The sequence below is a fragment of the Tyto alba genome, unplaced genomic scaffold (genome assembly GCF_018691265.1).
Source record: "Tyto alba isolate M040663 unplaced genomic scaffold, T.alba_DEE_v4.0 Super-Scaffold_1, whole genome shotgun sequence".
Lineage (NCBI taxonomy): Eukaryota > Metazoa > Chordata > Aves > Strigiformes > Tytonidae > Tyto > Tyto alba.
Window position 1 is genome coordinate 37,466,458 of NW_024881261.1, and position 16,822 is coordinate 37,483,279.

General features: G+C 48.4%; 1 protein-coding gene across 1 annotated transcript in view; it reads right to left on the reverse strand.

Moving 5' to 3' along the window:
- The window catches only part of LOC122154873 (cadherin-23-like), a 165,373-nt gene that overhangs the window by 80,874 nt on the left and 67,677 nt on the right, over positions 1-16,822 (reverse strand).

A 16,822-nucleotide genomic window follows, 5' to 3' on the forward strand; every position in this document is an offset into this window, starting at 1 on the left:
TCTGGGTTGGTTTGTTTCGGTTTTGCTTGGTTTTAATCCAGGCTGGGATCTCGGTGCATCAGCTAGGATGACTGCGCTCACATCACGCCGTTTCCTCGTCTATCAGGATTCCTAATGAAAAGGATTTTTCCCAGAGGACTCAGTTCTCTGGCTGCATTGACTGGCACATCTGGGTGAATTAAAGGAGTAATGCTTTGGAATTCCCTTCATTCACTCTAGGCCAAAACCCTTCAGCTCAGAGCAGCATCTGTGTGGTGGGAAATGGGCACAAATCTAGCTTAATCTCCTCAAACTTTTCCTGAGGAATGGGGTTAAGTCTATTCTTTTTACTCAGGTCACTTCAGTTCTCCTCTTCCCTTGGCTCTGCCCTCATTCACAGCTGAGAAAATGGATTATTTGCCCAACTTTGCTTCTTTAGCATAACTGGCTTATAGGTTACAAACTAAAAGAAAATTCACAACAATTACAAATAAATCAGGGTTTGCTCTCTCTTCTTTCGCTGCTTCTCACCTTCACTCTCCTCCTTGTCATCACCATTAGAAGCTTATGACCAATGTCTGGCAGGGACCTATTGCCTGTCAGTCCTAGGTGAGCTTGAGTTTCTAAGCCAAATTAAGTTTTTCTCTCCATCCCCTTCACCCTAGAAAAGCCCCAGGAAAGCAAAGGCAAAAATCCCCAAAGCTAAGGTGCATGCTCTGCACCCGAGGCGTACCCAAGCTCTCCTTCAGCTGACTTGAAAATCTGAATGAGGCATATCAGCATGGGCACTGCTCCACCCCAACCTCCGGGCATGACCTTGAAGACCTTCAAGTGACTCATTTTGGCAAAAAGCAGTGCCCAGGGGAGAAGGGCAGGGTGCCCCACTCAGCATGATGCTGTAACACCAGGGATGCCATCAGCCAGCACGGACCCAACTCATCATACCTCTGCTCATACAGCCTGAAGATGGGGATAAGCTACACCATCCCCGCATCGGATGTACTTAGGGAGTAACATTACCACCCCTTGTTCACAAGGCTGAGATGTTACAAACCCTGCCGCTGAAGCACAGCACACTGGTTCACACTCTGACACCTGCTCTCCCGATTTTAAATGAAGGCTGGAGGGGCTGATTTTGAAGAGGTGCCCCAAAGCGAGCAGGCACCGATGCCAGGTTCATACCCTGGAGAAACTGCACACCATGGCTTTACATACCTGTTCCTGGCACCAGGCACAGCTTTGAGCTACTGAAGCCATGAAATCGGCTATTTTTGCCTCTAAATCCCCCAGGAACAACCCGACCAGGAGGTGGAGAGATCTTTCAAGCCTCAGCAATATCTGAGGCTGCGCCGAGGCAGCGAGGACAGAGCGAGGTGCAGGGGGTACAGCAGGAACATCAGCATGGGACACGGTCAGGGCTGGTCACCTCATTGGTTAAGTCACAGCACAATGACAGTTTTCAAAACCTCGGTTTATCAAGCAGACCCACAAAAGCAATCACATTGGACACGGTTTAGACGCATCCTCACATTAAAAATAACAACTTTTTGATTTTCTCTCTTATTCCTTAAACCTCTCATTCCCAAGAGCAATGAAAAACAGCCAGAAACATCAGGAAGAGCAAAGGCTCTTGCACAGGTTTTCAGAGACTACCCAGACACTTCCCTCCTGGCCTCTCCCTTGCCCCCCACTGCCACGTGGAAGAGTGAGCACACGTGTCCCCAATGCCAGGGACGAGTGGTGGGGTAAGCCAAGACATTAATTTTTCTTTCATACTAGTCATTTCCAGATTGAAGCTGCATAAAGTCCCACCCAGAGCACTCTGTGTAGCTCTCTTCCATAAAAGACTTTGCTGGGTAGATCTACCGGTGGCAGGGGAAGGGCTGAGCCACGTGGCCATGAGCTCGTTACCCCTTACACATCATTCTTCATAGGAGCCTCCTCCCCTCAACCCTTGCTCATCACACTCTTTGCACTAGCCAGGGTTCACACCTTTGTCAGGGGCACACTGGTACCTCTCCACTTGCAGAAAAGCTTTGTGGATAAACTTTAATACAAGCAAGTAATTATAATACCGAAGCTCGGTAACGCTACATTAAACATCATCCTAAATTGTCAGCACGCTCCATGAGAGCTCCAGAGGCTATCCTTGAAGGCTAACAGCCAAGGGAACATCATGGGCCTTGCATGGAGCCTTGAGATCCCTCTCCTAAAGCCTCCCACCTCCCTCACAAGCTCCTTGGTCCCAGCAGTGTTGCACTCTGCAGTCCTGGGCTGCGTTTGGCATTTTGGGGCTTCCAAACCTCCCCCCGGCCAGCAGAAAGTCTCTGTAAGTACTTGTAAAGCCATCAAGTTCCCCTCCAAATTCTTCCCTCCCTTCGGTTTCGGGTGGGATGGGAGCAAAAGCAAACCGTCCTCCACTCGTGTGTTACAACACAACCTGAGCCAGTTCCCAGCCAAGCAAGACTATTCCGAGCCTCAAATATTCGGGGAGTCCCCAGCGCCACGCTCAGCACCAACAGTCTCTGACTGCACCCCTTTTGGCTGGCAGCTCTCTTGCTGTTACTTCATCAGTTTTTGGGGAAAGGATGATGCTTTTTACTGCACCTCTGTGTACCTGCCTGAGGCTTCGTATCTCCATGTTACGGCAAACAATTTTTCCCTTTAATTTCTAATAGCGTTGCCAAAGGAACCAGCCTTTGCAATATAGCCCAAAGAACTGACTGAGCATACTGTGAAGTCACGTCCGAAGAGGGGTCAAAGAAATCAATCAGTGACACCAATTGTGTCAGAGTGGATTTTAAAAATACCTTAAGTGGTTTTTAAAAATACCTGGTGTTTTGTTATAAAAGTGCTCAGGATTGGGTGGTGTGTTTTTGTTTGTATTTTTTTTTTTTTTAAAAGGGGCCACTATCTCTAAACAACCCTGGGAACATCACAAGAACCAAGGCAATTGGGTCCTACACCCTTGTCATAGCATCTCCTGCATGGATAATGCACCAGTAAAAGGCTTAGAAAGCACCAGCATAGAAAGCACATTTCAGCAAGGGATCTCTGTGTTAAAATACAGAGGGAAAAGGTGGAAAAGGAGACAGAGGGAGAAAACGGAAAGGAGAAAGAAAAAACCTGCATTTTGGCTTCTTTTGTGAAAACACGAGGACAACCCCCTCCTCCCCTCTCTCAGTTCACCATGTCTTTTTTCAGCCAGCAGAGAAGATCCCAGCTCTGCCAGCGTCCTTGCCAGGTCCAAGGAATTAACACAGCTTAAATCTTTGGCATTACCCAGGAGAGGCAGCGGGCAGGAAAAAAAAAAAAAAAATAAAAACCAACAAACCACACAACCCAAAACCCACACAACCCTGCAAAGCCTTCTTTCCTGAAACTGTTCACTTTGAGATGCTGTCTGCAGTCAAGAGCCATTTCCCGACTGCCAACATCCCTCTGGCAGAATCAGATTAAGCCTGATCATCTCGCCTGGGGCTGCGGACGAGGACTGAGAGAGGGCCAGGCTCATTTGCCAGGGCAGGGAAAAACTAACCCTGCAGCACCACAGCCCCTGGAGCGCTCCTGCTATGGCTCTCACTCCCCTTTCTGCACTGATTGCAAAAGCTCGTCCTTCTGCTGATTACAGCTGATGGTCCTGGCTGGTTTTTGCCCCTCCAGACCAGACCCTCTATTAACAAGGGTCTGTTTTTTCGCTTTTTCTTTTTTTTTTAAAAAAAAAAGGTTTTGGTTTTTTGAATGCTTTTTCAGTTCAGCTAGCGAGTTTATTTTTTGCTTGGGCTCCTTCCTACCCTGTCTGGATGTGCTGATGGATTTTGGTGCTTGCCAGAATTCAGCAAAACCAGGCTCACTGGGTAGTATTAACTTCTAACCCCCGTGTAAAAATAGCTGCAATAAAGCAGAGTGAATAATATAAGCTTCACCTAATGTAACTTTGATTAAAAAGTGCTGCCCTCTTCATCATTCCTGGTGGTAACTCTGGAGAAACGTCCTTCACAGAGGTCTGGAAAGTCTGCAAGGTCTGGGGAGAGAAGAGCCGATACGACATTTGCACATCCCAGAGCTGCTGCGGAACCCAAAAGGGAAGGTGGAGGGAACAAAATCAGAGGAAAAGATGACAACAACAGCAACAGAATAAAAGAAATTCCTCCCACCTGCGGGTAGCAGGGCAGTCCACAGACCCTCCCAGCTTTAGCCCGGCTGCAGGACCAAAGCACCAAGGACCACTGCAGAGAAACATTAACCTTTCCCTGGGAAGACCTTCCCCCTCAGATGCAAAAATCTCCATGTATTTAATTATTCTCCTCTTCACTCTTGGTGCCGGCAGACTGTGGCAGGAGCTGTTTTGTTACAGCATGCAGGAGGAGGCAGAAAAGGTTTTAATTTCACGCCTTGCACCAGGCGCTGCAATTTTGGACACTGTTTGTTATCTGACTTCTGGCCCTATCTCTGGTCCCGGCGCTCCTCAGTCAGCCGCGGCCAGTTGGCTTTTTTAATTTATTCTCTGCTAGGATGGGGATTCTGTTCAAGTGAGAGCCCTCGCCAGCCAGGCGTGCTGTTTTAATAACAAAATGCCTTCAAGTTTGGAGGTGCGACTTTGTGCCAGGTTAAGTACAGCACCTGCCGCTTCTGGGGGGCTGCAGGTCCTGAGCCACAGCAGAGGAGGCTGCAGGAAACCCCACTGCTGTAAATCACCATTTCCTTTGACTTTTGTCCACCCAGAAAGAAAAAAAAAAAAAAAAAATAAGAATCACCTGGGACTAAAACAAATTCTCAATTCTCCCCCCCTCCCCGGATAGCTGAACTGTGACTCTGAATCAAAGGACCACCTCTTAGAGGGTGAGAGGAAGCTCACAGCTGCCGCACCAATACCTTAATCACCATCAAAACTACCCAAGACCATGAAATTTTTGCTCAAGGACCTGAGGCTGAACCTTTCTTGGTCTGTAATTTGGTTTGTGGGTTGCTGTTTGGTTTTTTTTTTTTTTTTTTTTTTTTGTCTACATCTGTGCCTACGTCTTTAGGAAAACCTGCTGTGGTGCAAAAGGCTTCTGAACCATGTGTTTGCAGACGCTTGCTCTCCTTGATGACTCTTGGGACCCAGAAATGTCAGCATGAATCTCTGCTTTCATTTTTTAGAGGCATTTTTAGCCTTTTTCCTAGTAATTCAGACCGGAAACGTAAAGAGAGCGTGAAGATCGGCAGGTGCCCGTCCTTTTGGCTTGTAACGCTGCCGGTCCATGAGCGCCCAGGCATCTCACCCAGGTGCTTGTGGGATTTCTCAGGTTGCCCGAAGCCGAGCCACCATCTCGGGTGAGCAGCCAGGGCGACCTCCGCGCACGGGAGGCACCGGCTTAAGAGCACAAGAGACAGCGAGCGACCCAAAACTCCATGCCAACTGATCCTAACTGCTTCTGTCAGAGGAGAGACACCTCCTGAGCTTTCCGCCTTGCTTTCTCCATTAGCACCCCAGCCCTGTTGCAACCACGGGCAGACCCAAGCTCTATTGAGCAACAGCACAGGGAAGCTTTTGCTCAAAAACCCTCAGGTAGGCAGAGCTACTGATTTTGGTCTGCGCTACGATGCACCTTGGGCTTCTGTCTACCCAAAGCACAGCTTGCTTGGACATCTGAGGTGGCCTAACTCAACCTGGTACCTCTCTATAGCAGGCCACAGCTTGCACAGATGGATGCTCATTCCCCAGCGGAAAATTGAGGATGACTTGGGAAACGGCTGCCTCCAGCTCTCCAGGCTGATCCTTTGCACAGCAGCAAGGTGAAGAATTTCCTACGTTTCCAGCATGAGAAAAAAGCAAGGCATAAAGTCACGTTTGCAGGCTGGGGAGCCGCAGCACCTGTCTCACGTTGGATGACAAAAAAACCCCAAAAGACAGACCGAGCACCTTGGAGATGATCGCACCCCAGGGGAAACCCTCCCCAAAGTTTTTGTTGTGCAAAACTTCTTCCCAAAGCCCAGCCCCTCGCTTTGTTCCAGGGCGGTTCGTCAATACAGAGTTTAGATCTCTGGTAAAGGACTCGGGATGAAAGAAATCAAGAGTAGGTAATTGCCGCGTGAAAATGACAGCGCAGCGATTTACACAGACAAAAATGGACCGCGGAATACCAAGAGGCAGCCAACAGCGGAGAATCAATACCTCCCAAGAGGTGGGATTATTAGGGAGAGAAAGGGGCTTGAAAGATCCATAAGTGCCTGATGACTGACTATTTCCAAACGACCGTCCGCTGAATGAAAATTGCCTTCGGAGGGATGCCAGGCCCTTTCCAAGGATGTGCATTTTGCTTGGGGACGCTGCCACATCTCTGTGAGAAGCTGCAAAACCGGCGGTGAAACACAGCTACCCCATCACCCCCTCCTTCCAGCAAAGGCTCAAGACCCTGCTACTAAAGGGAGCTCTTTTCTTTCTGGGGTGCACCTGCTCTGGGGGTGGAAGGTGCCAGGTAACATCCCAACAGGGATTTAAGGTGAACCAGGCTCATGCATTTTGGCCCGTGCACTGGCGTTTCTATCAGAAACGCATCAACAAGAGGCAGCAGGAAAAAATGTGGGTTTACAATTCTTCTTCTGTTTTTGCCAGCATATCCGAAGCAGCCCTGCAGTCATTAGCAAATCAGATTTGTCAATTCCCCTTATTTCCTATAAAAGACAGTCGTGTTCCATCAGCATCTTTTAAACAGCAATTTCCATGCTTTGCTCAACTCTGCCACGCTGCAGCCACACGCAAGGCCCTTCCTACAGAGCCTTTTGACATCCCCAGAAAATGACGAGTATATCTGGTTTACACCTCTCCACAGAGCCACGAGAAGCCGCCAGGATCTTCTCCAGCACTCCCAAGTGACTGCTATTTCAGTTTTCAGCCCCAGCAGAGCACTTTATCCGCATGAGCCATCCCGCTCTCCAGGGACATCCGACCATCCTAGCAGCTAAGACGACAACACAGGACAACAATATCGCTTTGCTTCTCCCTGGAGTGGCAGGTGTACGCCTCCAAAAGCATCCCTAGGACCAGGCTCTCTGAAAACACAAATTTATGCACCTCCAGCCAAAGATCTGCCCTCTAAACACGGAGGGAGATCATTTTTAACAAGCATGCCTCCAGGCATTTCAGCTTTTCATCGAGCACAGGTTTCGCACACCCAGCAGCTCTCTGCCAAAAGCAGGCTGCTGAAAACACAGGCTGGAAGCTGCTCTCAGCGGATTGGGGGAAACTCATGTTCAACTTAGCACTAAGTACACTCAAAATACAAAAGTTCCCTCTGGATGAAAGCAGCCAGGAGACCCAGGAGTCTCATTTTCTCAGGGGATAGCCAATTGCTCACAGAATATCTAGGTTGGAAAAATGAGTAAAAGCCAGAACAGCTATCTCCTCTCTGACCACCATGCAGCTCCAGTGTGTGCACATCTGGTTTTGGTTTTCCCTTTTCTCTCTTTTTTTTTTTTTTTTTTTTTTGTTTAAACCATTTTTCAAAGGTGAAAACATAAATAAGATTTTATTTTAGGAGGGGAGAGCAGGGAGATCACAGTACAAGAAAGAAAGGAGTGAGGAGGATCCTAAAAGAGCAATTTTTGAAATGTCAGCAGGCAAGAGTTTGTCCAGGGGCAGCTTGGATATACTATCTCTTTTTCAAAGGAAGGTAAAAAGAGCTGTTATATCTCTGGCTTTACCCCATTTAGTTCATCAGGCTGGACAGGAGCTATACAGCATGAAAAGAGCAATGCACAGGACACGCTCTCTGAAACCTTCTTCCAGCAGAGTTTCTTCTATTACTATTTATTCTCTATTAAATGTACACAAGGAGGAACAACAAATGAGCTGCCTTTTTTTTTGTGTGTGTGGAGGGTTTGTTTTTTTTTTCTTTTGGTTTGGTTTTTGTTATCTTTTTTAATTGGAGGAGCTATTTACTAGCACTTAGCTCAGGCCAGGGAAGGAAGGTCAAAAACTAAGGACTCAAGACTCTTGGGCAGGTGTAGTGAGGGAGCTGCGTGCGCAGCCTCCGTCTTGGAGCAGCTTTGGCACGCTCAGCTCAGCACCACCAGTGCCACAAACAGCACTTGGAGCATCCCTGGGAGGATGGTGAAGCTCAGGGATGAGGGACAAAGGACAGCAGGAGCTGAGAAAGGGGGACAGCAGCAGCAAACTCTTCCATCCAACCCCATGTTGGCCAAGACAATTCTTCGCTCCAAGCTTTCCAGAGGAATGACCATTTTTCACAGCAAAAAGCAACATGACCCCCCAAAAAAAACAGAACAAAGAAGAAAAAGGCAACTCAAGCCTTCCAGTTTTTGAGTTTCATAAAAGGCACAGGATTTAACCTTCATGCACACAAAGGACTTCCCAATGTCTGGGGAGGGTCAACAGACTGAAATAAAAGAGCAACTGGCACTAAAAATGAGGAAAGTTCAAGCAGGAGCAGGAAAAACAAGCTTTATAGTAAGGGTCATTTCATACCTACGCAGACCTTCATAGCTTGTGGCACTCTGCATCCTCTGACCGTGAGCAGACATTGTGCTCCCCTAAGCACAGGAGCGAAACAGAAAGAGTTGGTGCAGCGGCCACGGTTGGAGAAAGCACATATTTTGTAGGATCTACCTGTGCCCTCAGCATGCCCAGCTTGCAGACCTGACTCTGCATAGAAGAGCAGCTCACACTGCTGTATCTAAAATTATAATTAAGAGAACAAAGAAAATAGGCTTGTGTCGGGTCCACATACCTTTGCTGTGATTTTGAAAGCACACAAATGAACAAAAGGCATCCTGGAATCAGAAAACCAATGAATGAGACCTGTAAGGAAGCCTGACAGTCCAAACAACACATCGGATATCAGTTGTTCCTGAGATCCTATCCCTCCCTCTCAAAGCCTGGATGAGAAGCAGCGGAAGAACACTCAGCAGCAACAGATGTGGACTATTTTGGGCCAAAAAGCACGAATGCCAAAGCTGGAATGGCGTAACAGTGTCAGCCAAATAACTGCAGTGACACGGGTTCTGGAAATGCTGTGCTGGGGGCAAGACTTCACCACCCGGCACAGGCAATGGGAGCAGACCCCCAACAACAGCACACTGTCCCCTGGCCACCTCTGCTTGGCCCTCCCAGCACCCCGAAATGAAGGCGATATGGACCAGCCACATCACAAGGTCCCAGCTGGGACAACTTCACAGCAGGGAGAGCGATGTAAAGGCACAGAATCATAGAATCATTTAGATTGGAAAAGACCTTTAAAGATCATTGGGTCGGACCGTAAACCTAACACCGCTAAGTCCACCACCAAACCACGTCCCTAAGTGCCACAGTCAGGCAGCAAAAGGATAACAGAAGGGAGATATAGCAACAATAAATGCTATTAATGGCAAAGAGCTACGAATGCTACGCACGCCCACTGAAGCAAAACACTGAAGTCAAAGGAAAGTTCACCAGGATGAGGGTAACCCAGAAACAAATATTCAGGTTGCAGCCCAAACTGCACACACAGTTATAAATAAAAAGAAGAGAGAGGGTTTTCGATATCTTGGTGTAGTTCCTGTTCTCCACACATTCAGTGTACACGTGGTTCAGGTCTCAACCAGGAAATTAAAGCAAAAGCACCCTGTTGAAGTCGTGATAAGGGGGAGGATTTGGGGCAATGAATGATGCCCCTTAGTTGTCAGTTGTAGCCAGTCCCCAAGAGGTGAAAGAAGAAATGCCAACCTGGCACTGGTGCAGTATTTAACCCAACTGCAGACCTGCTCCCGTGCACCGTTGGTGCCCACCTGCTCTGCCAGCAAAATCCCATTAAAATGCAACAAGCAAAATAATGTCTCAAGAACGCATCTACTTCAAAACAGCTGCACCCAGCAAACATTATGTGGCCTAAGACTCAAACGCTCTTCTTCTTCCCATCAGTCAGGCTCAGTGAAGGATTTGCTGTGTGGGTTTTGTTTTGTTTATTACTTCTAATGACTTTCTCATTATCATTTTGCTGTGAAACATAAACGATGGTTATGGGAGAAATCATATTATTTGGATGGCTTTATTAAATTAGAGAGCAAATCTGTGTATATTTCTGGCTCAGGATAAATGTTTGAACTTTGAGAGGCCAAAATTCATTTTCAGACAAAGCCATTTTCGGAAGCTCTGGAATCAGTGGTTAAATTTCCCCTCAGCTGCAAGGGAGATGTATGGGGGTATTTCTCAATTTAATCCCTCCTAGCAATTTAACCAAATCACCAAACCAAAACCCCACTTTGAGTTCCATTTATGAGAAACTCGAGACTTGCGGAACATAATGGAGAAATAAAGGCAAAATAGCACTGAAAAAAAAAGAAATCATCCTGTCGCTGTGCCCCCACTCCCCTAGTCCTCATCCGGGGCCTCCATTCAGCTCGCGCATTTTCTGTGAGTGAAATCACTGTCTTCGCACCTTCACAACAAGAGCTGAAAAAGTGGTTATTTCTACAGATACTGCTATGGCTGATAACACCAGTACAGCTCCACCAGAAATAGTAACGGCAGCCAGCAGACGTGCAAACGGCTAACCGCGCCGGTACAGGTTACCTGCAGGAATGAGAGATGTGCCACTTAAAATATCCAAGGAGATGTCTGGCACCTTATCTGCACTAGGACCACCGGCAGGACTCAGCCAGGGGTGACAGTGGAAGAAAAGCGAGTGCGAAACACACACAAGACAAGAAAGCTGTTGCTAGACGGGCAGAAGGGGTTGCAGCTTCCTCCTCTTTTCCATCCATCTCTCCCTCCCTCCCAATCCCAGGAGGGGACCAGAAGGCGAATACATTTTCCAGGCATCAAATCAAAGGGCCCCCCAGCCTTTTTAAACCAATACCTGACACTGGAATAAACCTGTTATAAAGAATAAATTCCCCCAAGCACACCCAAAGGGAAAAAGCAATAGAAAATCGACCCCGATAAAAGATCTGTTAAATGAAAGCACTTTCGGCATGCCAACCCAAAATAAACGGCCTGCAACAAGCAAGCTTTGTGAGAGAAATCCCTGCTGGAAAAGGACAGCAAGGAAGAGGAGTGGAAATGTTTGGGGTCCTCCCTTCACCATTACGGTAAGAAATGTGGTATGACCTACAAGGAACAGGCTCTGAAGCAACCAGACATGTCTGTGGACCCCAGGACCCCAAAGACAGGCAGTATCAAGCAGCCAAAGCATCTGGTGGGAGCACAGGTACCCAGGATAAGAAGAGACATAGGGCAGGAATACACCAAGCTGGAAGCAAGCAAGACCTATTCTGCTAATAATTCAGAAATCACGAGCAAAGGGACTTGGAAAAAAACCCCAAAGGGGCAGTTTTTCAAGGAGGGGCAGCTCCACAGCGCTGGCCATGAGCAGCTGTACTCACAGCTGCTGGAGGATGGAAAGCAGGAATCAGTCCTACCTGTCCACTGTCCAGGACAAAATACAACTTGCCATCTTTCCTCCAACCTCCATGAGCTGGAGACAAGTAGAAATGCTGCCTCGGGCACTCTGGCCAGCCCTAGCCATGCCTCCCCCTCTCTGCTCCAATGTTATACGGCTGGTGGGCAGCAGGACCTGCTCCACCTACTCCAGACCCAGGGGATGGCCATCCCTTGCACGAGGCAAAAGGAGAGGAAAAAAAAAAGATGCCGTCAAAGGAAACTGAGGCAGGCAAATCCAAAAGAGCTATCAATCCCTCTGTCTAATCCTTTCACTAAGAAGGAGCTGCAGGAACACAAATACCCGTGTTTCACAGTGGTGCGGCTTCCTTAGGAGAGGCTGGTTCCTCCTGGAGCACACAAAAGGAGATGCAGGACCACCGTGTCTCCAAGCCATCCTAAGTGTCCTGAGCAGCAGCCCTGCCAGCCTTCCCAGAGATTTGCACACAGCGACCGTGAAGGAAGGAGGCTGACACACAGCTGGCTGAGCTCGGGTTTAAGTTCACGTTAAAGCAGGATCCCCTTAACTTCAAGTGTCAGATGTGCTAAGGGGATGCAAATTGTTGTTACTTCATCCGGTTTGATTCCATCTTATCTGGCTGCAGTCGTTTTTCTGCAGGACTGTGGGTCAGCCCCAAGGGTTTGGAGGGAACTGTCATCTTCTGCTGTGTTATTTTGTCTGGGTTGTTTTCCATCTTGGTGCTCTGCAGGAACGGCAAGCACAGCTGCAACAGACCTTATGCAGGTGGTGAGATATATGGCCACAGAAGCCTGTTGCCCACGGATATAAAACCTGTGGCTATTTTTTCACCGAACGCCAGCCCATTGTTCTACACGGACCAGGAGAAGCTGGAGATTCCTCTCCCAGGGACCTCAGCTGGCCAGGATCCATCTCCCCTGCTACTGACCCCTCTCGCACTTAGCAAACATGTCACACAAATAAATGCAGAAACAGCTGGATCTGCACTGTATTAAAGATAAGAAACACCCACAAAAGAAGAAGTTAAAACCTCCTTCTCTCAGGCCTTCTGGGAGCTGCAGGCCACCCCCATGTGTCAGCAGTACCATTTCCCCTCCAAGGACTCCCACTGAATTGCTAAAAAAACCCCAAACACCCAAGAGCACGCTGCTTCTCCTTCTCTGCAAGTGAGGTACTTTGGTACTTGCAGGGGCAGATTTTTTTCAATTAATGCCATGCAGCTCCTCTTCTTCCTCCTTTAATTTCCTTCCTCCTCCTCATGCCCTGCCAGGATGCTCTCTGGGTTTCTGACACCTGCCATCACCACCGAGGCCATGACCCCACCAGGGACCCAAGGAGCAGTGGCATGGCACACAACAGGCTGGAGGCTCGTGGCAAGAAATCTCTCCTCACAAAGACCTCTTACTAATTAGCAATGAGACCCACTCAGCTGGAGCACGGAGTAATGCTATTAGTTTATCCCCCCTTCAAGGCGAGGAACTTTTCTGGGTAGCTGAACATCTCCTTCCATACAGCATCTCTGTTCCTTATTTGTAGGACATCGCTACCACCAATTGGCCTAAGGAGGGCCAGGAAGGATACAAATTACGCTGGTTTTTCCCAGATGTAGAAATGAAAGTGCTGTGAAAGGAAGGAAGATAAAGGTGGGAATCCTCCTCGCAGTCCTGGTGCAGAAGGACCTAAACCAGAGGAGACCTCTCTGCATCTAGGCTGAAACCCAGGAGCCCACACCTTGGCATCCCCTATCCTCCCGTGACATTTAATCTGCAGGTGGAGAGGGAAGCATTCACATTCTTGAGTTCGTATGAAAATACCAGTTGTGACAATTGACCTTCCCCTCTAATGCTTTAAGACAGCTCTTGAGCTGAGACTGGGGTGGTGGGGGACAAAAACCCCAATCCTATCAACTCTGACGACCCTTTTTCATTCTGTACCTGTCCTGTTGCATCATATTTCTAAACTCACAGCCAAGCAGATGTCTCAGCTGCTCAAAAGGAAGCCCTGGATGTGGCCAGGAGCACGCAAGTCGTGGTATGGTGCTTGAAAGCAGCTTCTCAGTGCCTGTCCAGAGGAGCCCACACTGAATAAAAAGCTCAGTCACAGTGGACAGCAATGAGCAATACCATGTTTCACACACCACCTGCATAGCATACCTAGGAACGGGGTTGCAACATGGAACACATTGATGAAGAACTGATGTGACACTCTTCCAGCAAACTCTTGTGTCCAGGAACAACATCCTACTTCTTACAACAAAAAGACAGAAATCCTATAAACGCGTTTACCCTTTGAAAAACATATCTTGACACCAAATCGATGGAAATAACCTGCACCCTCTTCCCACAAGAAGCTGGTAAAGCACTTGCTTGAAGCACAAGGAGGGGTCTGTGTCCCATTCCCCATTTCTCCCAGTGCTTGTCACCCCCTTCATTCCCAGCCACACTGTTTTCCAAAAGCAAGTGCACCCCAGAGGATCCAAACACCCCATGAAATGGGTGGGGAGACAGAGGAAAAGGAGAAGAGTAACTTTTGCAAACCCTATTTTTCTGAACTTGTAGAAAGGGAGAAAGAGAAGAGCCAAGCCTCCTTGGAAAGCAAAGCCTTTAAGTTAAATGTATCATGAAAAAGAAAACTTCCGTCACTGCTTAAAACGGTTTTTGACAGGTCTTCATTTGCAACCCACAAACAAATGCAGTTTCTCATGCTCCATGAACTCTAATATCACTTCATAGCAGACCTGAGCCCAACTCTCCTTTGAAAAGCCAGAGAAGCAACCACATTAAAATAGCTCTCTCCACTGCTTTTCAGCCCACCAGAAATCTTTCATTTCAGGAGCTGCACTTAAGTGCCTGGGATCACAACCTGAATAGATAGAAACGGCTGCTCAAAATCATTTCAATAGCTTTGGGTGGACCAGTTGCGGTTAAGTCAAGCCTAACAAACAAGCCATTATTATACAAGACAGAAGGAAATAGTGTTTTGCCCTATTTAAGCTACAGACAAGTTTCAGAAACACCTTTCATGACTTAGTTGATGAGAGACTGGCCATAACCCAACAGTCCAGACCTGCATGGCCATCCAGGGTGCTCCACTGCCTGGGAGAAGGGGTACAGAAAGCAACCCGGGGTTAGGGATGGAGGGAAGAAATAAGGACCCACTCCAGATTTAGGACATCAAACGACATCTGACACAGCACGTGGGACAACCTCCTCCATGCCTTGCTCTGCAAGAAGGTGGTTGTTCAGGGAGGCAAACCGAGCAGCTGATGTGAGAAACCTTTGCAGGCAGTTTCTCAACACGTGTGGCCATGGCAGACTGCTTCAAAAGCAGCATCTGGTACAAACGGGCTTGGTGCCAGTGGCACCAGCAACAGCACGATGTTGAGATGCAGGCTCTTGGCAAAAACAATACGTGGTGGATGACCAGCAGCCACGGAAATACACAAGCTAGGCCTCCAGGAGAGCAGAAAGATGAATGGAAACAAAGGGAAGGTCATCTTCTAGGTGATGGAGAAGCTGAAGCACCAATGTCCCACAACAACCCAGAAGATACAGATAACATGCCCACTGGCCACAGTCTTTGCACCCAGCTTGAAACCTCAAAACTAACTGTAAAAACACTGAAAATCAGTCCTTGGCTACCTGCTCCACAGCTCCCGCCTTTCGTCCTTGCTCATGCATTTAAAAGTTTAGCCAACATGACCTGTGTACTCAAATAGTCCCTTTTAGGAGATTTACAAACCCAGCTGAATCTGGAAATCCATATTTCGTCTGCACAATGCAAGCAGAACATGTTTACCTCTTAAATTTTTGTTAATTTTGTTTCCTCGCTTTCCTGCTGCAGAGTTCCCAAGATTTTCTGTCAGCTACTAACTCATCCCTCCTCCTGAAAGCAGGACGAGTGGCTACAAAGTCCAGGTTTGTCACCAGCCAGAGGAATCCTCTAGAAAGAAAACCTGCAGAAGAGAGATAAGAAGCATCTCCTCTGCTCATCGGAATTCAGGGAAAAGACCAAAACAAATATTAATGAGAGGCACTTAACTGCGCCTGTTCGACAATCAATAACGCACAAGGTACACAATCGGGCCGTGCACTTCACGCCGTTGCGGTGCTGGAGGGTCCCAAATGGAGGGGTCTTCTGCTAATCCCCTCCTCAAGGTCGCACCGGCAGCTCTCCAAGCCCCCATCCCCTTCCACCACGCGCTCCCTCCGTTAGAGAGGCAGCGAACTGGAGCAGCGACTGTCTCGCACTTGTGCTTAATAATTATGTTCATCCTGACTAGCCACGTTCCGTTTTTTGTGGGTTTTTTTTTGTTTTTTTTTTTTGTTTGTTTGTTTGTTTGTTTTTTCTTTGTTTGTTTTTTTTTTTTTTTTGGGGTTTTGTTTGTTTGTTTTTTTTTTTTTAATTAACCTAGTCCTTCCAATTATTCAAATGCATCATACGTTTGGCCACGCCAGTGAACGCTCTGGAGCCTTCCTCCACGCGCGGGTGGCATTTTGCACAAGATGGTGGGGCCCCGCTCTGACGCCCTCCACGGGGAAGCAGGGCAGTGGGAGGATGTCACCACAGACGGAGGCGTGGAGATGCCGTCCGAGCTGCGGGGACTCCTTCGAAGAGCAGACTGATGCTTGCAAGATTAGAGACTGAGGCTCGGGAACATATTTGCCTTTCCGTGCCTGTCTCACACAAAACCTTCATCTGTCACTAGAGTCCGGCTTCTCCTCCACATCACCCCTGTAGGGACCATCTCCCACCCCACCCCCACGCACCGGGCACAGGACGGCTGAGGGGACCCAGCCCGTGGGGTGCTCCCCCCACCTCTCACTCTCCCAACAGGATTCCTGGGCTGGCATTTAAGGGCGCTTCAGCGGGTCCCGCAGCACAGGCTGCCGGAAGAGAATGGCTTTCAGCTCAATTACCCTTCACATTTTGATTCCATAACGCTCCAAGGATGCTTTTTAAACCCCCTGCTCCCCTCACCCCCCCAAAAAATAAGCATGCCTGCTGCAGCCCAGCCTCAAGCACCAGCGTGCAGAAGGGATGTGACTCGCAGCCCTTGCAGCCGGCACGAGGCTTGGCTCTCTTGTCCCTGCTGCCCACTTTTCCTGAAGGTCTCCTCTAGGCTGCCTTCTCCCCTCCTTGCCAGGCACCCTCCTGCCAGTGATTGGGCTCCCTCTTGCTCTTCTTCCAGCCTCTGCTTGCCTCTTGAGCTCCCGAACCCAAAATACCGGACACAGATCAGGCTCCTCAGAGATGCACGTTAGGTGCAAGCAGAAAGCACCATCGGCCGCTGCTTGGGCCACCAAACACCCCCGTACGCCCCACAGAGACGGGTCAGCGCAACGTAGCTGCTTTATGCTCCTCTCTTCAGAGGTGTATCACAATACAAAAATAAATGCAACGAAAGATTCACTGCTTCCCACATCTAAAAGTGAAAAATAAGT